Below are 27,934 nucleotides of genomic sequence, written 5' to 3' on the forward strand. Positions count from 1 at the left end.
TGGTGGTGTAATACAACATTACTAAATTCACTCTAAATAAAATAAAAGGCTACACTCCGATTGATGATTGTTCTGTTTTTTCCAGTTCTATGTTGATCATGTTTTTGTAGTGTCTGGAACTGTTGTACCCACAGGTGGAGAATCCTGTTCCCCCATAGGATTTAAACTTGATGTCAAAACTAATGTGTCCTCCCTTTGAACCGCTAGCTATCTGTTCCTTGCTACATCTTTCAATGAAGTTAGCATTTTTGGTGGCAATCAGTTCAGCCAGGAGAGTGGGTTAACTTCATGCTCGAATGTCTGGACTTCCGTATATGGTTTTCAATGACAAGGTTTACCAGCGTCCCCATCCGAAGTTTCTTACAAAAGTTGTGTCTCGCTTCCAATTCAATCAGGCAGTATACTTGCCTTCTTTCTTCCTGAAGTTCATAAGGATGCGGACACAGTGCACACTTAGGATATCAGGAGAGCATTCTACTTGGACAGGACTAAGCTGTTTAGATCAGCCTCACAATTATTTGTGGCAGTTGCAGATAGGATGCAGGGACTCCCAATCTCTTCTCAAAGGATCTCATCTTGGATATCCTCCTGAATACACTTGGGCAACGTAGTTCCACCAAGTGGGGTAATGGCGTGTTCAACAAGGCAGTGGCCCTTCTAGCTTAAGTGCCTATCCTACATAGTTGTTAGGTGGCAACGTAGTTTTCAGAGCATACTTTTGCCTCACATTATGCCATCTTTCAGCAATCTAGAGATGATGCCAGATTTGCATTTGTGGGCCTCCAATTCTTATTCAGCTAGACTCCGATCCCACCTACGATCAAACTGATAGTGAGTGAAGTGGAATGGGCATGTAATCACGCGAAGAAGCAGAAATGGTTACTAACCTGTTGCTTAACTGTTTTTCTTAGTGATGTGTTGAATGTGTTTATTCCATGACCTACCCTGCTTCTCTTCTGTATCAGTGTCTGCTCAGTAAGAAGGAACTGAGGGAAGCTGGAGGTGGCTCTGCCTTTAATACCATCATGCAGCAGCACGGGGCGGCAGTGTTGATGTGCTGATGAACACTGCCGCCCTGATGGGTAGCTGATGGGTACTGCTGAGAGTGAAATCTCCGACTACCGTGCACCGGATATGAACACACATGAAGCGGCATGGACAAGTGCAACACCTCTCGAACATCAGCAGTTATGGAACAAGTTAGTTACAGTTTCTTAAGCTCTTGTTGGCCATGAAGTCTAAAAAACACTTGATGCCATGGTGTGGCCAGTACTGTTTCATCGAGTACATCCCCACTGGAACAGAAGACCTGTGGCATGACTGCAGCTGGCTCAGGTCAGCTGAGTCGTGCTTGCCAGGCTCAGGCTGTGGGGCTAACATTACTGTGCAGATGTTTGGGCTCTGCTGGGGCTGGGAAATTGACAAGAAAGCCTAGCTCCCCAGCTGGACTGCTGCCCAGGCTCCTTGCATGGAGTCTGGCTGCGCCGAGGCTCCCAGCTCCAAGCCAGGTTCCTCCCCCGGGCTCTTGGTTCACCACCGGTAGCACAGCAGCTAATTGGACTCTGGGTGTGGGTCTCCCCACTGGAGGCGGGAAGCCCTGGATGGCTTAACAGGGAGGCGAGAAGCCTGGGGGGAGCTGCGTGGAGTTGAGCCTTGGCTCTCAGCCCCCTACACTGCCCCTCTTCAGTAAGTGGAAGCGCTTCTAGTAAGGACACGCACCACCGACAGAAGGAGAGTAGTGTGGACACTTTCTAGGTTGACTTAAGGTTGTAGTGTAGATATAATGTCTGTGTTCAATATTTCCAGCTTCTTTGTTACTTTGGTTGAGAGGGTGCATTATTACCTTAATGTGCAGGGTGTTGACCCAGCAAACTATCAAGGGTTGGGAATTACCTGTGGATGAGTAGTATTATTTTATTTAGTGTTAGGATCCTGCTGTTGTCATACTTACCCCTTTAGCAGGGTGTGTCTATGTGTGTGTGATTTTCAGGCTTCGGTAATTTTTTTTTTTTTTTTTTTTTTTAAAAAAAAAGCTCAGGCAGCAGTAAAAGGAGAATTGCAAAATTACCTATTCTTTGCCTTTTAGGAAGATGGAAGATAAAGAAAAAGGCCAGGCAGCATTGAGAATGAAAGCTAAAGGAGATTCTCACATTAGCTTAATTGGCACATACTACATCTGGATCTTGGAAACAAGAATCAATTTCAAGTCAATATTTATTCTCCTTTGCCAGTCTCTAGCATGAAAATATATTTTTAAAGGGCGTCTTGATACTGAAAACTAACTTTAAAAATAATAATAGACCTTTGTTGTTCATAACTGTTGCTAAATGCATTGTGCATGATAGTAGCAATATTTGTGACAGAATCAAAAGCACTTTATTCTTCCAACTCTTGCACTGATGATACAATATAACTCCTGAATTCTTCTTAGTATATTTGTGAATCTTCTCATTCAAACAACACTGAAGGGAAATTAACAACTATTGTTAGGAAATGCCCTCCGAGGGGTGGTCTTTCCAAATTAGGTTTGAGGCTTGTTGGTGGGGAAACACAGGGGAAACACAGAGCAAACACATTGCTACTGCTCATGCTATCTCTGTTTTGTTGGAATTTCACCCTCCCTGGGTTCATTTGTTTAAGCACTTCTCACTAGCACTAATGCGCACTTAAAACTTGGCTTGTTTAGCCTTACCAAAAGAAGGCTGAGAGGAGATATGATTGCTCTCTATAAATATATCAGAGGGATAAATACCACAGAGGGAGAAGAATTATTTAAGCTCAGTACCAATGTAGACACAAGAACAAATGGATATAAACTGGCCATCAGGAAGTTTAGACGTGAAATTAGACAAAGGTTTCTAACCATCAGAGGAGTGAAGTTCTGGAATAGCCTTCCAAGGGAAGCAGTGGGGGCAAAAGACATATCTGGCTTCAAGACTAAGCTTGATAAGTTTATGGAGGGGATGATATGATGGGATAGATCTTCAACTATTAGCGGTAGATATGCCCAGTGGCCTGTGATGGGTTGTCAGATGGGGTGGGATCTGAGTTACTACAGAGAATTCTTTCCTGGTTGTCTGGCTGGTGAGTCTTGCCCACATGCTCAGGGTCTAGCTGATCGCCATATTTGGGGTTGAGAAGGAATTTTCCTCCAGGGCAGATTGGCAGAGGCCCTCGGGGTTTTTTGCCTTCCTCTGCAGCATGGGGCACATTGTTGGAGGATTCTCTGCACCTCAAAGTCTTTAAACTATGATTTGAGGACTTCAGTAGCTCAGACATAGGTTAGGGGTTTGTTACAGGGGTAGGTGGGTGAGATTCTGTGGCCTGCGTTGTGCAGGAGGTCAGGCTAGACGATCATAATGGTCCCTTCTGACCTTAATATCTATGATATTCAGCTGTTGTGAAGTAGGAGGTCACATGCCTCGTAGCTGCAGTAGGCTGAGCATACGGCACGCACCAGCAGCTCCTTGTATCCCTCTCTTCTACCCCATGAGATCCCTGTGTATCGCCCTCCCATGCCCCTCTATTTCAGGGATGACTCCCTGCAACTGCCTCCTATTCCCTCCCAGGGCTTCTGTGTGCTGCCCTTACCAGTGTTCCCCAGCGCTCGATGTACTCTCCATTCCCCCCCCGCCCCATGCTAGGAGCTCTGTGTGTTCTGGTCCCCCATTCTGTTCCCTCCCCCCGCACCCTGTGCCAGGAGCTGTGTGGGCACCCACATTGCCTCTTGTGTCCCCCCATTGTGATGTGTCTGGGAGAGAAGTCATTCAGGGTGTCAACATGTTAAGCTCTAGTGGGAGGATGAGCAGGGGTATTGGTATGCTGGAAGGTATTAATGGATGCAATCAACCTGTTGTTCTGTAGTTGATTGCAGAGGTGCTTGTAACTGTGGCTGTGCTAAACAGATGTCAGGGGCTCCATGTGTCTCTCACAGTATTGCCAACTTCCAGAGGGGAAAAATCATGAGTCGGACCCCTCAAAATGGTAAGAGTTTTTTTTTTAAAAAAAAGATTGGATTGTGTTTTTTAGGTCAGTCTCTTGATTTATTTATTTATTTATTTATTTATTTATTTTTTAACTCCCCCTGCCCATCCCCAGGGTGTGTGCATGTGACAGTGTTGCCCACTCTCCCACATGTGCTGGGTAAGGTGATTTTTGGCCCCAGCTGCCAGAGTTCTCCCCCCTTCACATTTACCTGTCTCCTGTCCAGCAATTAATTCTGTCCAGTGTCCCAGCCCCCATCGACCCCCACTGCCCTCAGTTCACCCTCTCATCACTCACCCCATCTGCTCAGAACCCACCATCAACACAGCCCTGCCTCACCCTTGTCACTTCAGCCCACCTGCAGCCACCAGGACATAGTTCAGCCCTCCCAGCCTCACCTCTGCTCCTTTCAGAGTACTTCACCCTCCCCAGGCCTGGGGGGCGAGGGGTGGGCTACAGTGGGGTCCTCTCTCCCACATCTCAGGCTGGAAGGGTAGTGGCCTACAGCAGGAGCCCTGAAGTGTGGGGCTGACAGTGGGACCCCCTCCTTGTGGGGCTGAAAAAAATTCCTGAGATTTGATAACTCTCTTGTGAGATCATGAGTAAAATGTAATTCTACTTAGGAATGGTGTCTCTCACAATAAATTCGTGAGAGTTGGTATGTCTGTCCTCATTTTCCCCTCTTTTGTTTTTCTGCTTCCCTATCTCCAAATCCACAGGGTTCTCTTCATTGGTGCCTTGAGCATTCCCTGAAATTCTGGAATTGATCAGATGTGGCATTCAAAAACTATTGTGTTACAGATAATCAGACAAAGGCAGAAATGACTTCAAGCTGGGAGTAGGGCTTTCGTAGACTAAATTGATTTATACCACCTGAGGATCTGTCTTGTTACTTCACCATTTCTATTAACAGTTTAAAATATGTCCCCTAATTAGCATGGAGTGCTTTGTGCGGAATAAACTCAGGTTACAACGAAAGAAATTTCTTCAATAGGTTGCTAAAGGAAATGTGGTGTTTTAAAACAATAGGCTAGCCAGACAATACACTTTCCAGCATGTTTTCTCAATTCCTTTTCCTTAAGTCATGACTTTCGCCTTTCATGTGCTTTTACTCTGAAAAGGCTTAGGGTTTGTCTACACTGGCACTTTGTCGGCAAAACTTTTGTCATTTGGGGTGTTAAAAAAACACCTCAGAACAACCAAAGTTTTACTGATGAAAAGCGCCGGTGTGAACAGCGCTTTGTCGGCAGGAGCGCTCTCCTGCCGACGAAGCTGCTGCTGCTGCTTGTGTGGGGTGGAAGTTTTTTGTCAGCGGGAGAGCTCTCTCCTGCCCACAAACAGCAGCTACACTGTGCGCCTTTTCGCAGCAGGGCTGTAGCAGCACAGCTGTGTAGTTAAAAGCCTCATAGTGTAGCCAGAGCCTTAGTTTGTTTTATAATTGAATATACTGCTGCTTTTCTCAGAGATCATACCCCAAGTTTTTTCCCCAGTGGGCAGGAAAATGCAGTGAAGTGCAAACATCATGTCAAAATAGGAAATTCCATAAATTTGTTTGTTTTCTAAGGTGCCACAAGTACTCCTGTTCTTTTTGCGGATACAGACTAACACGGCTGCTACTCTGAAACCTAGTTTCACTAGTTATCTAGGACTCTTAGTTGTTGACTTCACTTCAGAGAGCTAGAGATAAAGCCTAGAGTAAAATCCGTGTTTTATATGAAAAGAAGTGATCTCCGTGTTATGGACTAGAAGACATCACTATTTAGAAAGCACCACATCTTTATATACAGAACACTAGGAACTCTGGGATTTGATTGGTGACTGTCAGGGCATATGGATTCCTAATGTGAACTCATAAATTAAATAGAGCTGCAGCCACAGAGATTTATTTTTTTTTGTTGCTTTTCTCTCCCTGCCTCCACGAGCTGTGCAGTCCTGTCTTCCAGCTGCTCTGTAAAAAAGAGAAGACAAACAAGAATGGGATAAAGAAAAAGAGCCTCTCAGGAGTCAATGAGCAACATAACCACGTGTCCCACTGCTGCTGGGTCCTTAATCCATTGCGCATTTGGAAGCGGGGCACACTCACCAGTCTGGGCAGAACGTCATTTGGACATCTCATGAGCTCTCTGTCAAAGCGTGAAGGACGACAGGTAGAGAAACGCAAGTGGAACGTGAATGCAGAACCATAGGCTTTCTTAGGGTCGCTTGTAATGATAAACTCAAGCCCAGAGAAGATCTTCGCTCTTCAGAATGTGAATTTCATATTAAGTAGATTGAGCTTTCCTCTGTCGAGCCTACTGTAACTATATCTCATTACCACTTACAATGTCACTTAGTCACTTTCCTAATAAACTCAGGGTAGGGAAATTTTGGCTCTTTTTTTTTGTAGTTTTCCATAGGAACAAAATCATCCTTCAGAGTTCCAAGTTTTGTTTCTTTCCCTAGAAAGTATACCGAGAACACATCTCAAATCTGGATTTTCCACTGCATAGAGTACTCATGTTTTTGTATTAACATACTAATGAGATTGGACTTTGACTTCTAGAAAAAGCAAAACTCCTGTTTATCTTCTCCTATCAAGGAGGGGGAAAAAAACAATGGGTTTTTTTAATAAATGCTGGGAATGCTATATTAGGGAAGACCCTTACAGAAGTGAAGGGAAACAAAGCATTAAAATGTGGTTTCCTTTTGACACTGTAGCAAGAGTATGAATAAGAGAAAATGGGGAAACTTTGTGGTGGTAAATTTGTAAATAAACAAATGGTAATCAAATACAAAAGCACACAGGCATTAGCATTTGAATGGGAAGCTCTTGGAAAGGTACTGGGGATGGCTTTAACAACAACAAAATGTTGGGCAAGATGTATGCTGTGTTTTCTCACCAGTTACATACTTTTCTCCCCAGGTGTGCTGTTTCTATACAAAGTCTCTGTTAAATTCATGCCGCCATCAGTCAAGTAAAGATTCAACTTGGTAGTTCAGGAAAATCCAATGAATATTGGGGTGGGGAGAGGAATAGAAGAGGCAGCTCCTTTCCCTTTCCAGTGAACAGAAGTCCAGGGAAGGGCAGAATAGTAAACACACATCATAACAACAGGAGGTTACGGTATGGGAGGGAGGATGGGAAAACACACACAGATAATGCTCCCTTCCCTGCAGTCAAAGGGTCCTGGAGGAGGTAGGGAGCAAGGATTTCATGTTTATCAGGTTCTTGTTAGCTTGAAAATGATCCAGATGATGGAGGCCCCAAGTAGGCTCCAAGGATAGCACTCTGATAGGAACCACAGGGTTCTCATCCTTTCCAGCAGAGTGGTTGGAAGCAGTGGTGGTGGCTGGACTGGGCTGTTTACCAAGGTGTTGCCACTGGCCAAAGGAGTGGTTGGACTCTTCTTTAGATTTAGCCTCTGTTTCATAGGTGTGAATGCATTCCCTCCCTCCCCTTCTTAAATCCTAGTTTAGAAAAGGCCAGCATGACCAGATGTGGCTTCTGCCCCATCCCAGAGTTAACTAAAGATTTTCTGGGATTAGCACACTTCATTTAGGTTAATCTGGGGTGTTCTGGGTATTTCTTGTGCTTGGAGTTCCATGAGGACTTTCTTTTCTTTTGTGGTAACTGTCATCCTGAAAGAGACCCTCATTTCACCAGGAGAAACTAGCTGTGTAACAATTTGCTAAGAGTTCAAACATTCACTTATAATTAAAGTGGTTATGTAAAGTACTACATCAACCGCTTTGGAGACTGAACTTTGCTGTTCAGCCACAAAATGGGTGCAGCATAGGGAGGGTTTGTTGCTTGCTTTTCCGCAGACCATGTTAGTTTGCCCCAACCCTGACTTGAAAGGACCGTTTCTTGGGGTGATGTAGTTCAGCCTCCAGGAACATCCAGTCCTTAGCTTCTCTACTCAGACTGCCTACAGAGTGTGTGTCTATGTATGTTGTAGATACCTGCCCAGTAGGAACTGTCCTGAGAACACCAGTTGTTTCCCATGGAGTAGGCCATTGGGTAAATAGTGGAGGGGGATGAGGGATGTTTAAAAAGCACTTGTGTTAAAATGTTTAATTTTCTGTCTGACCTTGAGCTGAAGCCCCATCTTCTTCTAAGAAGAGATTTCCTTACCTCATGGCTGTCTGTGAAGGGAAAAATAGATGAATTCAGAGCACAAAACTTCCATTAACAATTTAATCTCTGCTGTGCTATTGTGGGTGTTGCAGAAGAGGGTCGATACACTGAGAAGAAAATCAGACAGGAAAGCATGTCAATAAAGAGCCAAGTGAAAAAGCCCTTTCCAGAGAGTAGATGGTCTTAACATATATTGGGGTAGCTGGATAAGTGGAAAGGCTTTTATGAATTAAAAAATGCTTTTTGTTGGAGGCTGTGGATAGAGTTCACCAGGAGGCACTGTAAGAATCTGACTATTGACCTCAAGTACAAGCTTTTATATTCTGTGCTACTTTACACAAGAAATAGGAGTGCTAAGCCCAAGGTCCTTGGGCAAATCCTGTTCTCTGGTTTACATTCTGCCTAATTTATATTTACCGTGTGTCTTCTTCTATTGGATTAACTTCTGTTGCTGAGAGAGACCAGCTTTGGGGCTTACACAGAGCTCTTCTTCAAGTCAGCATGCACAACAGCTACAGATGGCACTGGTAAAAACAATTCATTCTGCATATATGAATCCTAACATCTTTTTACATATCGTATTGGTACTGGGCAGACATGAGTGAGTATACTGTACTTTTTCTGTTCACTACCATTGGTTTTGGGGGGCTGGGGAACATAAGGAAAAATAGGGGGGCAGGGAAAAAAAGGGGTTGCAGTTGGAAGAGGAAGCATATCTGCCTTATGACAACTAAGTGCTGCTAACTAATCTCACACATTTCTGACCTTTCATAGTTGTGTGGCCACATAGAGATAAGAACGTACCGTAGCCCTCTAAATCTAGTTTCGTTTTATTTCAGTGGCATGAAAGCAAAACTGTGAGAATGAAAATAGTATTGTAACAGTTTGATTTATCTTGCAAATTGATACTAAGTTTTTAATTTAGGAATAAAGTCTTCCTTAATCAAAATAAAGGGTCTTAATATGTGTGTAACACATAAGAACTAATCTCAACTAATTTATTAACAGCACACTTAAAAATCCAGACTTATTGCAAATAGCTTTTGAATATATTCGCCAATTTTAACTGCTTCTCCGTCAAGCGTTTTCAGAAGGACACAATCAACCTAAAATCTAGTTAATTTCAAAAAGTGAAATAAAAGTCTTTTTAGGTACTGCACATGCCTCACCCACCTTGTGTTTCTAATATTCTGGGACCAACACAATGAATGCAGTGTTGTTGTAGCTAACTTATAAATGCAGTGTGTGTTAATTCTCCCTCACCTCTTCAAATACCTGAGTGGCATGGCCTTACCTCTGAGACTAGCAACATTACATTGTTCAGCTATTTGGGTAGGTGGCATTTTGATCATGAGTTTGTCCACTGGTTATTTGGGTCACATGGAGTTGAGAGTACTGTTTGCAGCTATCATAACCATTCAGTCTCTTAGTAGACAAGATTTTTGGAAGGAAGCTTAATTTCTGTTTTCTGGGCTCTTTTTGTCTGCTACAAATGTGATTTGTAGAGGATGAAAACTTGACTGCTGGATGTGCATGTGTGTGAACCAGTGAGAGAATGTAATGTGAGTGCGGACGGTTAAAAATTAGGGAAGTTAAATAATTTAGTGAAATTGGTCACTTAATGCATAAGCGTAGAATTTAGTTTAGCCTGCCAACTATCCCCCTCCAGCACCACTGCTATAGAGTATTAAACCGAAGAAAGAAGTAGCAGGTTGCTTGTGGGGTTTGAGAAACCTTCTGGTGCAAAGGGGATATTTATTATCCTACCAAAATAATTTAGTAAGCCAATATTGCTGGGATGAGAAACAGGAACTTGATCATTAATGCAATTTCCTTATGGGTATTGAAAGTATAAATAACTTGGCTGTTTCTCTGTGCCCTCTGAGGCAATAAAATGATCCAGAGGATTCAAATTTATAATTTCATTGCCTTCTCCACAGAATACGTTAGTTTTATAATGTTTTTATTAAATGTTACTCTCAGGCTAAGATATATATGTAGATTGGGTATTTTTAAGTGTTACAATGAAAGTCTTTCATATAAATTTATTTGCATTGATCAACAACATTATTAGGATAATTGTTTTTTCTTGTGACACACAATGGCTAGCCTTTTCAGCCCTTTGCTGGGTTCTGTAAAACACAGTCTGTTCTCAGCACTCTTTCAGCTGGATTCTAACTTTGGGATTGTTAGGAAATGAACAAACAAAGCTTAAGGATTAACACTTGTCTCTCTATGGGAGCACCAACCTCCTGTTAGGAGTGCTTGTGTGTGTTTTGTGAATCCGTATTTCTGCTTGTGTTGGAAAAGGCTAATCCCTGTTTAACCCAGACCCTTAAGAGATTATTTTCCTTTACTGGATTAATTATTTACAGACTTTTAAACACTTTAAATTCTGGCAAATCCTGAAGTCTGATGCTAATTCCAGATAAATTGATGATATGCACTCTTTTATGTGAACACCATAATCCCTTTTAAGGCAACCTGCTTTTTTAATCCACAGGTACCCATCACAGTGTCTCTCTACATTTGCTCTTAATGTGCAGAGAAGCTGATTCTAATAGATAAATGCACATATAATTAGAGCCATAGCAGAATGAAGCCTGATGACTTATTTTACTGTCTGCCGCAATATGTATGTGGTGGACAGAATTTCTAGTGGCACCTTAGAGACTAACAAATTTATTTGAGCATAAACTTTCGTGAGCTACAGCTCACTTCATGGAATGCATCCGATGAAGTGAGCTGTAGCTCATGAAAGCTTATGCTCAAAGAAATTTGTTAGTCTCTAAGGTGCCACTAGTACTCCTTTTCTTTTTGCGAATACAGACTAACACAGCTGCTACTCTGAAACCAGAATTTCTAGTGTAATCATTTTACTACTTTGCTTTCAAATGATGTGCCAGTATCTTAATTTCAGTGGAACTAATATTTAGAACTGTGATTTTAAACTGCACATAAGTAATGTCCTTGGTAAAGTTGTGATGTTAGGAAATTGCATATGAATGCTGCGCACTGGAAATGTCTGAAAGATTTCAAAGTGACGATTTGTAATACCTGTAAAGTAGCTAACCCATTTCTGCAGCAATGTTGCTCTTTTGCATAAAATTTGCAGTAAGCAGCTTCTTTTTCTTTTATAAATAGTGGGGGTGTGGGCACAGTGGGAGTATATATTCACATACTCATCCCCAGAGTCTCTGAGAGAGCAGAGAGAATGAACATGGAGATTGTTTTTCCAGCTCATAGTTGATGTGATAGGGAGAAGGCACTTGCTCTGCTTCTGTCTGTACTGTAACTGTACATTCTCTAGAGAATTTCAGTCTCGGGGACTGTCAAGCCACAGGGCTGGCCTGATAATCCTGTGGGACCTTCAGCAAAATGGAAGAAGTGATGTTTGCAACTTTGCAAAATAGTGGTGACACAGCAATCTATCTGATGTGATGCACATGGGCAAAAGGGGAGCAACCACACTGGATAGTCCCATCTCCGATATTGCCTTTTGTATTTTGCAGTCAGAGAATGCCCCATTACATAACCGTTGTCAGTCACTGTTTTACTGTAGCAGATTCAGTACTCCTTTTCATTCTCTTCCATTTGGGCATGCTGAGTTATTGCCTCATTTCTTTTGGAAACTAGTTGGGGATGGGCCCAGAACAGAGACACTATAGAAGACTTTTCACATGATGCTCTCTGCTGTCCTGCCATGACCTGAGGCACCCTTCCCTTCAGACTGAATGTGCTGTTTTTACATCATTCCCAGCCCGTTCTGGGACTGACTGGAAGCAAGAGACAAAGAGCAAGAATATGGTGTTGCTACCCCAGCCTTCTCTCTTAGTCTTGCCTTTTGCCTTTCTCCTACTGTTTTGCATTCTTCTGAAGGCGTTTAACTTTTTTTCCTAACTTACGTAAGGTGAGTTCTTTCTTTTTGACACATCTACTCCCTAAATGGCTTTTCTGGATTAAGAGTTTTTCTGTCTGTGATTGACCAGAAATGATGATGATGATGCTCTTGAGGGAATAGCTTTTCTGCTTTGGTCCAGAATGAGATGTCAGTCTGGGAGTGGGGTTGGACAAGCATTGATTTGGTGGTGTTGAAGTGATTTCTGTCTGAAACCTCCTTTAGTGTCTCCCATGGCTTAACCTTCATCAGAGAAGATTGAGATGTGCTCTGATGTTTACAAAAACAAACCCTAAAGTTGTTGCTCCATTCTGAAAGGTGAATGGAACCAATAAATGAGAGATGTTACCAGACAACCTGTATCCGAGTGGAGATGGACTCCTTCATGCAGCTGCACATTGTCAGGCGTAAGGTGAATATCTTAATTTATGACTGATAGGTGTATTCTCAGATGTCAGAGAGGAGTTCAAATGTCTGGCATGAGGGAAACAGTGGATTCCACCTGATGACAGTTTATAGGTTCTTGTGATAACCTGGTTATTGAAAAGTAAAGTAGCATTCTTCTTTTTTTCTCAAGCCATGTTTTTATTTTGGGGAGGCTTTAAGGAAACAAAAACAAAAGAACAAAACAAAAACCCTACTTGAGGATTCCAAAAAGCCAAAGTCTGGTACGTTGAATATCCTGTACCATACATGGCTTTCTCAAGGGCTTACTCACCTATGTTTGTGTTCTATGAGTTAGGGTTAAGGACTTCTGTTCAGAGCTAAACAACATTTACCCTCAGTCAGAACTTAAGGAAGAATCTGTTGCTTTTTAAAATTTTGTCAGATATGGAGCGATCTCCGTATGAATAATGTGTGAAGTTAGCATCTACTTCACATCAGAATTTGTTTAGTTCAGGGCAAGCCTGAGACACATGCAGAAGGGTGATCTAATTAATCTTTCAGTTTTGACAGCCATAAAGTTTTACACAGATTGGTTAATCATGGATACTTTATGGTGTATTGCAGCACTGAGGAAAAAACTCATTTGAGAACTGGTTAGTGAAAGGCAGTTTATGGCATAAATTGTATTCTAGTTTATTATTCAGGTCTGACATTGAGGGGCAATGTATGAACTACATAAAAATCCTGCCACTTCCAGGCTTGCATGTGCAGCATTGTAAGAAAACAGTTCATGTCATGATTTCTGACAAGGCAGGCATGTATATAGTCTTCGTGCGACTGTTTGTGAACCTGGGAAGTATTCATTTGAGAAACCCATGAGGAGGTTACAACAAAAGAGGAAGATTCTGATGGATTTTCCTCTTATAGAAAACAGTGGTTGTGCAGTGAAGTGGGGAGTGGTATAATGTTTCTTGATTTAATAAAGGAACCGTAGGAAGTTATTCCTACTGATCTGTTTCTATATTGGACTTGTCCAACAAGAGATTTCCATAGGAGGATTTGTTATATTCTGAGCTGATAGTGTGGATTAATGAGAACTATTGTGTATTGTCCCTTCTCACTACTTTGAGAACTAAATGTATTTGTCCTATACAAGGAGCTAATACTAATAACAGATTTTCACCCCTCTATTTAGTTTACTCATTGGGTTTGTAAAATTAATATTCAATATTAAAATTAATAATATCCACTAAACCCATTAGGTTTGTAATGTTTTGAGTATGTAACATTTTTGTCTTTCTAGCTGTCTATAAAGGCCTGACCAAGTCTGTTGGAGTCAGTGAAAAGACTTGCATTGACTTCAGTGAGCTTTGGATCAGGATCTGATGGTGAAACTTTTAGTTTGTGACTACAACTTACGAATTATTTCCCCTCTCCCCCTCATTGTTGTGTAGAGTCCTGTAGTTTTTACAAAACTGAGTTTAAGTAATTGGATTTGAGAAATCACTTAATGAGGGATGGTATATAATTCATTTTAAAAAGTTAATAAGGATCTGACTTCATTAAAAAGGAATACTTTAAAATTGGTATCTGTTCCCAAGAGGCCACTGGAATTACATGATGCAGCACATTTAAAACTCTGTCTCTTCTATCTTTGCTGCAAGAGGTGCTGGATTTATAGATGTCTGTGAATGTATGTATCTGCAAAAATATTTTGATCAATTTAACTTTGTGGGTGCGCAAAGAAATGATAATCCCTTTTTCCATCTCCTATATAAGACAGTAATTCTTTACTTATCAACTTCTTTCTAAGACGCTTTACTAAATACCTTCTCATCGTCTTGAGGGAGCATGTCCATGTTTTAACTTTTTTTGCTTTTATCTTCAATGTTGTATTTATGACAGGTTTAGTATTTTAATACCACAATTATAATGTTGTATATTTTAATTCTGTAGTCAGGCCTCTTTTGCTCTGAGCATTTAGGACTTGCCTGACTGATCAAGCATGCTTAAGATGACTCCTTAGTTTGAAACAAATTGCAGAAATTCCTTTATCTGTTAGGGATTGATTGAATGTTGATGAAAACCCTGAGGCCTTTTTCATATGCAAGTGTTTTCTCTTGTCCTAGGGTGGTATGGTGGAGGTCAGCGCTGGCCTGTATCATACACTTGGAAGACTGTAAATATAATGCCCTTTTAAATGGGAACATACAATGTAAACAGTAGGATGTTTGACAAAAGAAGCTGTTTTTTCTCAGAGATATTTAGAACTCTTCTGCTTCAGCATGTTTGTGGCCAATGTGTGACCTTTCTTGCCTGTAAACAGTCCACTCCTTCAGTGACAGGTTTCAGAGTAGCAGCTGGGTTAGTCTGTATTTGCAAAAAGAAAAGGAGTACTTGTGGCACCTTAGAGACTAACCAATTTATTTGAGCATAAGCTTTCGTGAGCTAGAGCTCACTTCATCAGATGCAACCGATGAAGTGAGCTGTAGCTCATGAAAGCTTATGCTCAAATAAATTGGTTAGTCTCTAAGGTGCCACAAGTACTCCTTTTCTTTTCACTCCTTCAGTGTTTGCTCTCCCTGTTGGCGTTTACTTTCTTCTCGGACTGGAATCAAGCCAGGGGGTGATTGGCTCTTTGGAAGTATTTTAGTTATAGTTTTTTTAAAAATTTGCCCTTCTCATTTATAGGAAATTCCAGCACTTACATGGTGGAGAAAGAGTGAGGGAAGTATAACATTTTTACTCTTCTCTCCCCCCCCCCCTTTTTTTTTTTTGCCTAAGAGGTTATGGGATTGAATTTCTGCTTTGCCGTTCTGCAGATGGAACCTTTCTCCTCTCCACCACCAACTTTTGCCTAGTTCTTTAGTAAGTTCAGTTTCACCAACAGAAGAAAAGTGCTTTTCTCTGTCTAATAAATTTTAGACTCTAAGGTGCCACAAGTACTCCTTTTCTTCAGGAGATAATGTTCTGCAGTGAGTGTAGGGAATCTGCGGGCAATTAGGCCACCCTAAACAGAGGTAGCAGGGATGAATGTGTGGGGTTGTGGGGAAGTTTGCTGTGTATGGGGAAGGAAAATCTAGAGAGGATGTTTGAATGACATTGAGCTGATGTAATGGCAGCTGGATGATGGCCAGCATTCCTAGACTTTGTTGTGGGAAAGCAAGTAGTAATGATATGACTGAAGGCACTAGTCACGGAGGCTGTATTGGGGGGAAAAGAGGGGGAAGGAGAAAGAGGATGTTGAAGGTTGGGAGAAGACTGCGTTGAAATATAAAGAAAGAACAAAGAGAAAAATGAGATGTTCTGCATTAACTCTTGCTTGTATTCTAGCTTCTCCTGAGTCCCCTTTGCTAATATTTGCAGGTGGTACATAATTCAGCGAGAGGGATACTCAGGATTCTTAAATATTACTTATGTCAGAAAGATCGTGTGGTCAGGATAATCCAAACCAGTAGGCCTGGGGCTAGAGATTTTAGTCTGCTATTCTGGAATGGCAGCTGTATGAACAGTACCAGCCAGAGGAGCAGGGTGGGTAACAGGAAGACCAGGGTGGGTGGCTATCTTGCCTCAATGACTTCGGCAACAACAGTAGCGCCAGCCAGTTTAGGCAGTGAGATGCTGCTGAATGTTAGGTACATCAGAGGAGCAGCATGTGGGGGGTGAATGAATAGGTGGTTTGGGGATAGGAAGACACCAGAGTTGTGTGTGTGGGTCATTGGGAGAAGGGGGGGAAGAGAGGAGGAAGAGGATTGTAGGTGCTCATCAAGGAGGGCAGTCTCTGAAGAGAGGGGTTAAACTTGGAAGGGGTTCTGCAACCCTTTGATCGTTTCTGAGCAATTCTACATTATGATTAAAGGTGAAGAATGGGAGGTAGTGCACAATTGAGGGCCAGAATAACACTGGGCTATTCTGGTCCTACTTGTGGTGGATATGGGTGCAGAGTGGGGCAGGGGGAGGGAAGATATGTCACTAAAGCACGCAACTTTTTGAACACTCTGCAAAATAATCCCGGGCTGGTTATAAATTCAGGCTCTGACGTGGCAAAAAACTTGCATAACTGAAATAAATTAAGTAGCTAAGGGGTTTGCCATATTTTGACCTACAATCTAGTTTAAACTATCTTGTTTTGTTTATTAATTAATTTAATTATTTGTGGAGAAAAGACTGACATTACTAAAGCTTTTGCTTGAAAGGCTTTCTATTATGTGTGCGCAGTCAGACCTTCTTGAAAGAAATTCATTAAGAATGTGTCTTTTAGGCTGTCAGATCTCCATTTACAAGGAGATGTTCAGAACTTGTAGAATAAATATTTTTAAAACATTCATGGTCTTAATTTGGGTGTTATAGATCTTAGGGGTGGGCAAACTTTTTGGCCTGAGGGCCACATCCGGGTATGGAAATTGTATGGTGGACCATGAATGCTCACGGAATTGGGGTTGGGGTTCAGGAGGGGGTGAGGGCTCTGGCTGGGGCTGTGGGCTCTGGGGTGAGGCCAGAAATGAGGAATTCAGGGTGTGGGAGAGCACTCCAGGCTGGGTGTGGGGGGTGGGTGAGGGCTCCGGCTGGGGGTGTAGGCTCTGGGGTGGGGCTGGGTATGAGGTGTTTGGGGTTGCAGGAGGGTGCTCTGGGCTGGGATCGAGGTGTTCGGAGGGCGGGAGGGAGGTCAGGGCTGGGGCATGGGGTTGGAGCCATGGGAGTAGCTCAGGGGTGTAGGCTCTGAGCAGCATTTACCTCAAGCAGCTCCCAGAAGCAGCGGCATGTCCCCCTCTGACTCGTGGTCAGAGGAGTGGCTAGGTGGCTCTGTGCGCTGCCCTGTCTGCAGGCATCACCCCTGCAGCTCCCATTGGCTGCAGTTCCTGGCCAATGGGAGCTGCGAGGGCGGTGCTTGGGGCAGGAGCCAGATGGGGGACATGCTGCTGCTTCTGGGATCCACGCGGAGCCGCTGCCTGTGCGCGCAGAGCAGCCCCCAACCCCGCTCCCCGGCTGGAGTGGGTCAAGCCCCAGACCCTGCTCTCAAGCAGGAGCTCGAGGGACAGATTAAATCGGCTGGCGGGCCAGATGTGGCCCATGGGCCATAGTTTGCCCACTTCTGATCTTGCTAGTTCTTGCATGTTGGAAGAAATAGAAATCAAAAAGTAAAGCAGGGAGCTTTGTTATCCATGTTTATTCCTCTTTTCTCTTTCTAGCTAGAGCTGGGAGATTGTCAGCCTTCCTTTGCCCTAGATGAGTTCTTTGCTTAGATTTTGGGTCCATCTGTTAGGGATAGCTGGCCTATGGTGATGGGGAAGAAGAGTTTTCAGGGAGGAGAATGAAGTGAAGAGGCAAGCTTCTACTTCAATTTGTGTGGCTTTCTCCCAGTTTCCTTAGACTCTTTTAGCATATATTCTAGTAGATCCAAAAGGACAAGTGTGCTCCATGTCAATCACCCATTATCAGTATCTCTTACTACTTTGTTGTCAGGGCCAAGGGTGCAAAAATATAGGCCATTCCCCCTTGCTAACGTCCCCAGTACAGTTTTGCTCAGACCATGGTGACACTTTCCCATCTCATCCATCAGGACAGACTGAGTGTCTTTCATCTTCCCTTTTACTCCTTGCTGTTTAATGTGAAATGTGTGGTAGACTTGACAGTTGCCTAATAGGTTACCCACATATTTAATCAAATGGCGGTGGGGGGGAAGAATTCTTCTTCACAATATGTTGCATTCATGGGTAAGGCATGTCAGCTCCCAACAACCAAGCACTTCATTCTTCAGAGCCAGGGACAAAACTGAAACCTGTTTCACTCTTGTCTGTTTAAATGAACTTCCCTTGCATAAATCTCGGTGAATGTGAGAGTCCCCTGCCCCCTCTTCCCTGCTCCATGGGTAAAATTAACAAAACTTGAACAATAAGATTTAAACATTTTATCTAAAATTGAATGAAAACTATTCAAAGATAGAAAAATCCTAATTAAGATAAACACTGAGAGGATGTCAGGTTAGTCTTTGTTGCATGTTTTTAAATTTTATTAGTTTTGTTGAAGTCTTAATTTTTTTAAGCCTAGGTTTTGTTATTTACTCTTCATTCCTGCTGGTTTACCAAATGCAGTTTAACTAAAGTGGCATTAATTATAAACCCAGCTAATTATAACCCAGAAGGCAATGAAATGATGACGGTTGTTTTAAGGAATTGAGACCAAATGAAGGCATGGTGTACTGTACAGAAACTAGCTTCACTGTGAGGTTTCCAACACTCTTTCCTACAGTATCCTTATACAGAGAAGCACAATATTATTCTTCCCATACTCTGTACCAGGAACTGCCCAGTGTTGCCAATTAAATAAATTGAATTTAGTGATGTTGGGTGATGTTTTCTAGGGACTTGAGCTGAAACTGCCACACTTACTTTATTTTAAACTTTGCAGTGAACTCTCAGAAGTGAACTATCTATCAACCCTCACAGCTCCCACCATATGGGTCAGTAACATTTAGCTTTTTGATTATTTGAGCCAAGCTAATCCAGAGAAGCTAGTTCCAATTATTTTTCTTTTTCAGATGGCTGACCACTGTGCTTCTGTACTCATGATTGCTAAATGAGTACTAACATGCTTTCTCAACACTTTGAAGTGTGAAGAAAAATCAGTGCTATTCTAACATTTACTTCTGTAAACTTAGAATTTTGGGTCAATGGCTCACAGCTACATAAAGGTAGGTGGGCAATTGATGCTCTTTGGTGACCACTTTTTTTTTTTTTAAAGTAGCAGTTATTATAGATGTTGAATGTTAAGTGTCCCTGTGCAGGGAAGGAGAAAAGAGACTGGTACTTTTTTGTGTCTAAAAATCTTTGATGTGCTGTGTCAAGGTTCCTTCCCCACTCTGAATGCTAGGGTACAGATGTGGGGACCTGCATGAAAACCTCCTAAGCTTACTTTTACCAGCTTAGGTTAAAACTTCCCCAAGGTACAAACTATTTACCCTTTGCCCTTGGACTTTCGCTGCCACCACCAAATGTCTAACACCAGTATTATTATTATTATTTATTATTTAATAGGAAAGAGTTGGTTTGGAAACTTCTTTTCCCCCCCAAAATCCTCCCAAATCTTACCCCTTTTTTCTGGGGAAGGTTTGATAAAAATCCTCACCAGTTTGCATAGGTGACCACAGACCCAAACCCTTGGATCTTAAGAACAATGAAAAGAGCATTCAGTTTCTTAAAAGAAGAATTTTAATAGAAGAAAAAGTAAAAAAGAATCACCTCTGTAAAATCAGGATGGTAAATACCTTACACGGTAATTAGATTCAAAACATAGAGAATCCCTCTAGGCAAAACCTTAAGTTACAAAAAGACACAAAAACAGGAATATCCATTCCGTTCAGCACAGCTTATTTTCTCAGTCATTTAAACAAACAGAATCTAATGGCTATCTAGCTAGATTACTTACTAAATTCTAAGACTCCATTCCTGTTCTGTCCCCGGCAATCACACAGCATCACACAGACAGACCCAGACCCTTTGTTTTTCCCCCCCTCCAACTTTGAAAGTATCTTGTCTTCTCATTGGTCACTGTGGTCAGGTGCCAGCGAGGTTATCCTAGCTTCTTAACCCTTTACAGGTGAAAGGGTTTTTCCTCTGGCCAGGAGGGATTTTAAAGGTGTTTACCCTTCCCTTTATATTTATGACATGCTGTTAGACTGTGACTTAGCTACTTGAGATTTTAATTCTGTTTTCTTTCTAAATTCATTTTTTTCCTCTCAACATCTTCAGGGGTGCACTGGTCACTTTATTATTTCAGCAGGAGTTGTAGACAGCCAGCAGACTTTGATTTAGGAACCTAACTTTCTGTTTCCAAGTTTGAAAATGTGGCTCTGAATGTTTCTGGTTTAATGAGGTTAAACTGAAAACATTAGGTATGGCTTAGGTTTAAATATTATAAAGGTTGTATTTTAAAATTTAATTTTTCTCTTTGGTAAGGCATATAACAGTTTTCCTATATTTTATCTGGACAGCCTGGAAAATGAATCTTATGGGTGGTTTTGTGACCAGACAGTTTACTGTGCTTAGATGTGTCTATATGGGAGGAGTTACGTATGCACAGTTCTCTTGATTCTGAGATGGAAAGCTATGTCAGAGACGCTTAGGACATTGTCCTGTTCCTATTGAATGGGAGCAGGATCTAGCTTTTGGCTATAATATTGTGTTTTGTGTGTTATCTGTCCAGTAATGTCTTCTATAAATGGTTTGCTTGACCAAATAGCTATATAGAATAAACGGAGTAGAAGTACAGTGTCTGATAACTGTACAAGATAACCAAGTTTTCTTGTTGCAGTCAATTTAGTAATATATGATTGGCTATAAAAGTCCCTTGATGCCCTCTCCAACCTGGGAATTTATCTCATGTCCACTTTATGTACTGATGGAGATTAATTTCCAAGAGGTATAAAACAAATATCAGGTGTGCAATGGAGAATAATGACAAATTGTGCCTTTTGTGCATAGCTTATCTTGCTGGACATAGGCATGCTGTCAAAGTGGGATGAAAGTTGTCCTAATCATGGCAATAAAATAATACCTCTGTTTGCCTTAGGTGATTATTATAAAAGTATCATCTTTGAAATATTTGTGGTATGCCCAGAAATAAGACAATATGTGCCGCAAAAAAAAAGCTTCAGATACAAGTCTACAGTGTGCTGAATGACCCCCTTTGTGTTGCAACCATGTACACAACTAAGTATTTAAGTAATCAAAATAGAACCTACATTTACTCTTCCAGCTTCCTGTATTCCTCCTCCCCACCAACAAAAAAAAAAAAAAAATGGCTGCTGTGATAACATTTTAAAAGAAAGATACCCTAATCAACCTTATAAAAAGCGGTCATGTTCAAAATGAGACTCCAAGCTCATTGTCTTGGAGAGTTTGAAATTTGGAAGACAGATATGGAAAGAGGAAGGGGAAAGAGTTACCTTGGATGATGCTTTCTTTTATCTTGTTAATCTGTTCTTTGTATTCTCCTTAAATTACTCTTTTAGGGACTTGGAAGTGGAAAATATATGGGATAGTACAAGAAGTATCAAATGAAAACAGTATTGAAAGGTATTCAGTTAAGCGTATTCCATTGTACATAACCTGAATTTGTGCAGATGTTCCGAATTCTAAGGATCTGTGCACATATTGTAGGTGTGGGCTAAATAAAGTTATATACGAGATCATTTAGATAAGGAGAGAGAGTGATTGTTTCAGGTTTACGTGTGTCCTGTTTTACTTATTATGGAATAAGGCTAAATATAAAATCTTTGTAAGTCTAAGTAGAATACATTTCTTTGTATTGTATTATTGGTATTTTATTCCTCATTAACATGGGAACATTCTAAATATATTCCTAACCATAATTCCATTCCCAACTGCAATCCTTGATTTTATATTCTTGTTCTCTGATGCAAGATTTTGAGCCTGTGCCTGCACTATTGAAGTTGTGTGGGAGTTATTCCATTTATCTCAGTTGGAGCAGGACTGGCCTCCACAGCATTATTCTGTTCTATAAAGGGAGGTGGATTGATGTTAATTTACCATGAAGAAGAAAATGCTGCAGAATTTACTACCCTCACAGCACTCGTCTTGTGCTGTTGCAGCCATGTGCCACTAATAGCTTCATGTTGATTTTGAGAGCTGCTCAGGTGTACTGTTGTGTGGTGGAACAAGTCGTAACATCTGTAATTTGGATCAAATGGTTTGTGGTCTTGTACTAGCACTGTGGGGAATGCCCTGTTTTTGCAATATGGCATTTTTCAGTTTGATCTTGTAATACACACAATGGTTCTAAACAATTATTCCAAAGCTTGATAGTTTAATCTTTTTGTAAATTGCTGTCTCAGGAAATAGCTTTGCCCTGTTTGGCATCCCAGAATACATGAATGACAACTACATAGAAAGAAATGTGCTGAAGACATTATGCAGTTTTTCTATCTTTGGTTCACCTTTTTTTGAAATTAAAGGCCTGGATAATTCCCTTCACTCTGTGCTCCCATCATAGACTTTACGGGAGCAGACCATCCCCAAGATAGGTAGTCTTTCAGACTACTGTTCTGCAGGGGGTTAGGCTGTCTTCACGGTGCTCTTTTGTCACACGTTCTGCACGCGTGGCAGCCTCTCAAGTTTGAAACCCTACCTCCCCAGTGAGATGAAGTATCGGGGGATCCTCTTGGAGTCTTGGAAATCCCCTTTCTCAGATCCCTCTCCTGTTATGTGAGGGGGCGCTGATCTGCGGTGAAGTACTTCAGTGTCCTCATTTGTTGGGTTCCATTATTTAGCTAGCAAGGACATGGCTTTAGAAGGGAATGACTAATGTTGTTTATAAATCCCCAGAATAAATAATCAGTACAAGGTGAACAGTTTTGGCATTTTATATTTGTAATATTTTAAGTGAGATTTTCACGCTTGTGAAAGGATTTGGTTTAACCACTCTGGAAGACAGTTAAACTATTAAAAGAACAGGTACAGCACAGTCATTGGCACTGCTAGCTTTCCTCATTGTCCTTGCAGTCCTAGATCTGGAGAGACCACCTGGGAAAGATAGTTGGGGTTCTGTTGTCCGTTTCGTGTTGTGGTTGGTGGTGGTTCTGCTATGAGCATTTGTCTACCATAAAATGACTGATGCAATGAACAGTGCTGACACCTCCAACTCATTTCACCTTCACTAGGCCAATTATCAGCCATTAGAGGCAAGCAACTCTTGAACATGACCAACATGGTTCAGGTGCAGATAAGGGACCTAGAGGCCAAAGGCTTTGTCTGTACCTGTGGATGTTGCCAGCTTCACTCCAGCAGAAGAGATAACATTGCTAACAGCCCAACTTATATGCTAGGGTGACTTGCCAAAAATGAAACCAGGATGCTTTGTAGGAGTGCATAAAGCCATCTCTCTGTCTTTCACGTCTGTTTCTTTTTTCTCATCAGATGGGGCTTTGAAACAGATAGGGATCCTGATAAGTGCACCTTACGTAGCTGACAGTATATTTCAATTCCCTGTCTGTTCTAAAGGGGTGAGCACACACACAGGGGATAGAGTACGTCATGCATGCGTGCAATTATGAAGAAATCCAGCTTTTCAGATGTTTCTTCGGCAGGTTGCCCAGCAGGGAAGTTGGTATTTTAGCAATGTTGCTACCTTGTTTTGGAGAGCTGATATATTTTTTAACATCCAGATGGTGAAAAGTAGAATATAATTCAATGCAGAAAGCTCTTAAAGCAACAGTATGGTTGCAGTAAGAGAGAAAAGTCAGGAAAGGCAAAAGTGAAGGCTCCTGCAACAGGGTTAATTTGGCCATGTTTGTGCAGCGGCATCATTTTGTATTCCTGTTTTTTCTTTTTAAATGTTTTTAGTTTTAAATGATATGTCCTTTTGTTTTTTAGAATAACCTTGTGCAGTATGAATAAGTTAAAGCCTCTGTGTGACCCTCTTGCTTATCCTGGTGTTATATTCTGCAACCTTAATGGAGTTTTTGGATGGAGATATAAGTATATAATTTATTTTTTTTAAAGGGGAAAGAAATAGACTGTACTTAATGATTCTAGCATTCAATTTTTTCACCTATGCTTTGGAGTTCATGTCAATAAGGTGACTGGGATGCAGGAGAGAAGTGCCTTCCACTTCTGTCACTGCTGTCATCTGGTTGTAAACACAGTTACTGCAAGGCTGGGTCGCAGATCAAGGCAGCAATGTGTGGGTTTACCCTGTGGTACATCGGCCCTGTCTTTCCAGTGGCAATAGAAATTTGTAGACATAAAATTTAAACAAAACTTAGAACTTTCCCCTCTTCAACACAGTCGCCCTCTCCTCTTCTCCCTTCCCTCTCCATTTAGTGAAGGCAAGGCAGGGTTTTATTTTTCTTTTGTAAAATTTTGCGGTGTACTTAATGATACATTTGCAATATCTCTAATACAGGGATGCCTAACCTGTGACCTAGGGGCCACTTGTGGCTAGTGACAGCAGCTGTTCTAAGGAGATGTGCATTTGATTACAAATGTAAAATGCATTCTCTGAACTGTGTTCTGTGATTTTTAAACAGAAGAATTTGAATCACCCCATTGCTACAGGGAAGAGGAAGAGATACTATCTATCACTGCTTCCCCTGCAGCCCTAGGAATAATTTTTGGCCTGAGCTGGGAGCGCTGAACTTCTCTGCTACAGCTGAGCAACTGCACTGCCATTGGCAACCTGCTGCATTGTGGAAGGAAGGGAGGAAGTGTGTTCTTCCAGGCTGTGAAAGGAAGCCCCAGGGAAACTGGCTCAGCTGGCTGTGCCTGAGCCTGGGGAAATAGTAAAAGTTTTGATTGTGGCCCCTTGAACTTCTTGAAATATGTTAGGCCCTAGACTGAAAAGTTTAGGCTCTAATGCTAATTGTCCCTGCAAAAGCCTGAAGGGCAGCTGCTGCTCATTTGGGGCTAAGGCAGAAAGATTGTGCTGTGATGTCTGAAAGGGGACAGGGCTTTATAATCTTCTGCTAAAATCGTAGCTCAGGCTTAGAAACAATCATAAAAATCATGTTTTAATGTGTGCTTAAACAAATTTATCCCAAACCTAGCAAAACTTAGTTTTTAACTTAAACAGGCTTTGGTATGGCTGTGTCTTTCTTTATATGTTAAGTGTGTATGTAATCTAAATTACACTCTTTATTGCAACCGTTGTTTGGAATTCTGTGTTGCAAATTTGGTTTTTTTTTTGGTTGGTATTAACTGTATTTTTTTCTGTCACTGCACAAACCCTTATTTCAGAGGCTTAGCTATATTAACAGGTGGCTGAGCTTTCTCTTAATCCTTTCTTTCAGATGAAATCTATCCAGATAAGTCAAAGTAACCTTTCTAAGAAATTAGAAGTGATTGCCAGGATAAAGAAAGGCAGTCTTAGGAGGTACAACAGAGTTGCAGTTGATAGGAAGAATTAGGCAGCCAACCAAAGCTACTTGAATTAATTCACAAATTATGCAATGAATACTTTGAAGTGGTTTGTTGAATTAAAAAAACCCCAGAACAACCCCTCCCCCGCAACCTTACACAATGTTAGGAATTGTCTTGAAGATTCTTTTGGGTAGTTAGGAAATTAACTTCTGTATATTACTACATAATTGTATATCTTTAATAGAAGGGGAATTACAATAGGAGATGATTTCAAAGACCTTGAACCTGCTCTCGCTATTAATGTGTTTTTGCTCTTACAATGATTCTTCCTGAGAAAAGCAAACAGAGATTTGTGTTTGTGTATTATATTTAATCTAACTTTCCCTTATTCCATATTCCCTTATTCCATAAATCAGTCCTCAATTCCATAACATACAAACACATGTCCTCACCAAAGCAGCATTACCATGAGAAACGCATTATATTCCTGATTCATTGTTTTTCTAGTAAACTGTGTAACCAGTTTGGATGTAATATGAGTTTTATGTTGCTTCTTTACTTGTTGGTGAGGGTGGTGAATCTGCCACCCTGACACATTCTCCTTCTCCATGAGCATTCCCATTTGTATTAATAAGACAGTTTGTTTAATGAGACTGTTTGTTTAGTGAGGTACTTCTGCCACTTCATTGTATTAAGAAGTTGGTCATAAGACATTTTCCCCTATATTTCTCTCCAATAACTCTCCTGTGGCTACACTGAATTTCCCCTTTATTATTATTGTCGCTTATTGATTTCTGGAATGCATTTTTCTCCCCTCAAACCATTACAGAATTAAAAGCTGCATACCTGTGAGGATCTCTTCATCAGTCACTATCGGAATGAGCCGTTGCTCAGGTGGAAGTTACCAGCCACTATAACAGCACCAGTACCACTATGCAATAGTTTAGGGATGCAGTTGAAGCCTGATTGAACTTTTAAAGATGCAGAATAAAATTACCTAGTTGGAATTTAACCAGAGCACTAGGCCAGATCTCCCTCTTGTGTTAATTTTTCAGTTGCAGTAGCCCTATCACATCCATCATTGACTACTGGGTGGGATGGGAAACAGAAGCTTCATTTTGAAGACTGTGTATCTGTCTGGGGCAAGTCCATTTAGTGCTGCTGTTGTGAAGAGATGGCTTTGTAAACAGCGTATTACTTCCTTACCTCCCATGTTACTTCTCTGACAAAGTCAGTTTCCATTAATCTCCTTTGTGCCACTTCAGGCCTGGGTCACTTAGGCCACTTACACAGTATTCGTGCACTAAACAGTATACTGCACTTACACAGTATTCGTGTGCCCACTTATGCACCTAATGTTTGCATACATCTTGAAAGGGATGTTGCACAAAAAGCCAGAACATAGATGAATTGCTTTGCCCTATCAGAGCTTCCACATAGAATGTCGTATATTTCCTGGACTTCCAGGAGCTAGCAGTGTTTATAGTCGGAGGGTAGGGAGGGGAGTAGAGACTGCAGCCAGACATATGCCTTTCTGTCAGACTGTGGGCTAATTGACACTACACTGGCTTGGCCAAAACAGCTATACTGTTATTGCTATATCAGCAGAGCCTCCTAGTGTAGTCAGTGTCCGCTGAGAGAAGAATTTTTTTCTCCCAGCATAGTAACACCACTTCCCTGAACGACACTAGCTGTGCCAACAGAAGCATTCTTCTGTCAGAATAGTTGCATCTACACAGGGAGTTTTGCTGGCATGGCAATGTCTGCTAAAGGGGTGTGTGTATTTTAAACGCCCCTGCCTCACATAGCTCTATTGGCAACACTTTGTAGTGTAGACCTGGCTTGAGTATTGCTGCTGTGCACTATTACATAGTTGTCATGTTTTAACTCGGAGGCAGCTACATTGCAGTGGTGGGCAAAATAATTTAATCTTCTCTATCAATATATATTTAAAATCAGTCCTCATGTGAGTGGGTGCAACTCCAGTGCAGTCCCTACTTCTATCTAGGGCTGAATGATTCCTGATTTGTACAGTCACTTAGCCACGTGGGATTCTTTGAGATGAGATGTGCTATAAAAATGTACAAGTCCGTCAACTTCATAAAAAGAGCATGCACTTTTGTGTGGGTTTAGTACTTCGCTGATTTGGTTTTCATGTTCTGCATGGTTGAGAATAAGATGCAGCTGAGAATGAAATCATATGAATTCTTGTATATATGACAAACAAACTGCAGCTCTACAGAATATACATTTCATTCATTTTCCTTTCTAAATAAGTATACAAAGCTTCATTGATATTCAAAACTGGATGCTGATGCCAGAGTGAGTTAACCTTTTAATGTGCAGCCACAGCGTTCTGGCACTGGGCTGAATCTGCTTTTCTCATTGGATAGTTTATTGGTTTAAACAACATAAGAGTCAAAGGATGGTGACTTGACATTTTCTTGTTCTGTTCTGGAATGCTTTGCTGCTTAATTTCTCAAGAAGAATGGTTGAAAAGACTGAGTCAAGATAAAATTGCACATAGAAAAAAATCTCGACCTACGTTAATAATGTGTATTTACATTATTAAAATTGAAGTGTTATAAAAATCTAACTCTTTCCCTCCATTCTCTTACTTTGGCATTTCATATGTTTTGGGCAAGGAAGTTATACAGGTTAGTTTCATTTCTT

At 41.3% G+C, this 27,934-nt stretch overlaps 1 protein-coding gene across 2 annotated transcripts in view; it reads left to right on the top strand.

Moving 5' to 3' along the window:
- Positions 1-27,934, top strand: part of CCNY (cyclin Y) — a 219,890-nt gene that overhangs the window by 24,158 nt on the left and 167,798 nt on the right. The window contains exons 1-2 of one of the 2 annotated variants that reach the window (XM_074946227.1): positions 18,825-18,846; positions 18,925-19,077. The exons of the other annotated variant lie outside the window; for it this stretch is intronic. The gene's annotated coding sequence lies outside the window, so the exon portion shown is untranslated. Of the gene's footprint in view, positions 1-18,824; positions 18,847-18,924; positions 19,078-27,934 lie in introns of those variants that run through there. 2 annotated transcript variants of the gene reach the window in all.

Source organism: Natator depressus, chromosome 2, assembly GCF_965152275.1.
Source record: "Natator depressus isolate rNatDep1 chromosome 2, rNatDep2.hap1, whole genome shotgun sequence".
Classification (NCBI taxonomy): Eukaryota; Metazoa; Chordata; order Testudines; family Cheloniidae; genus Natator; species Natator depressus.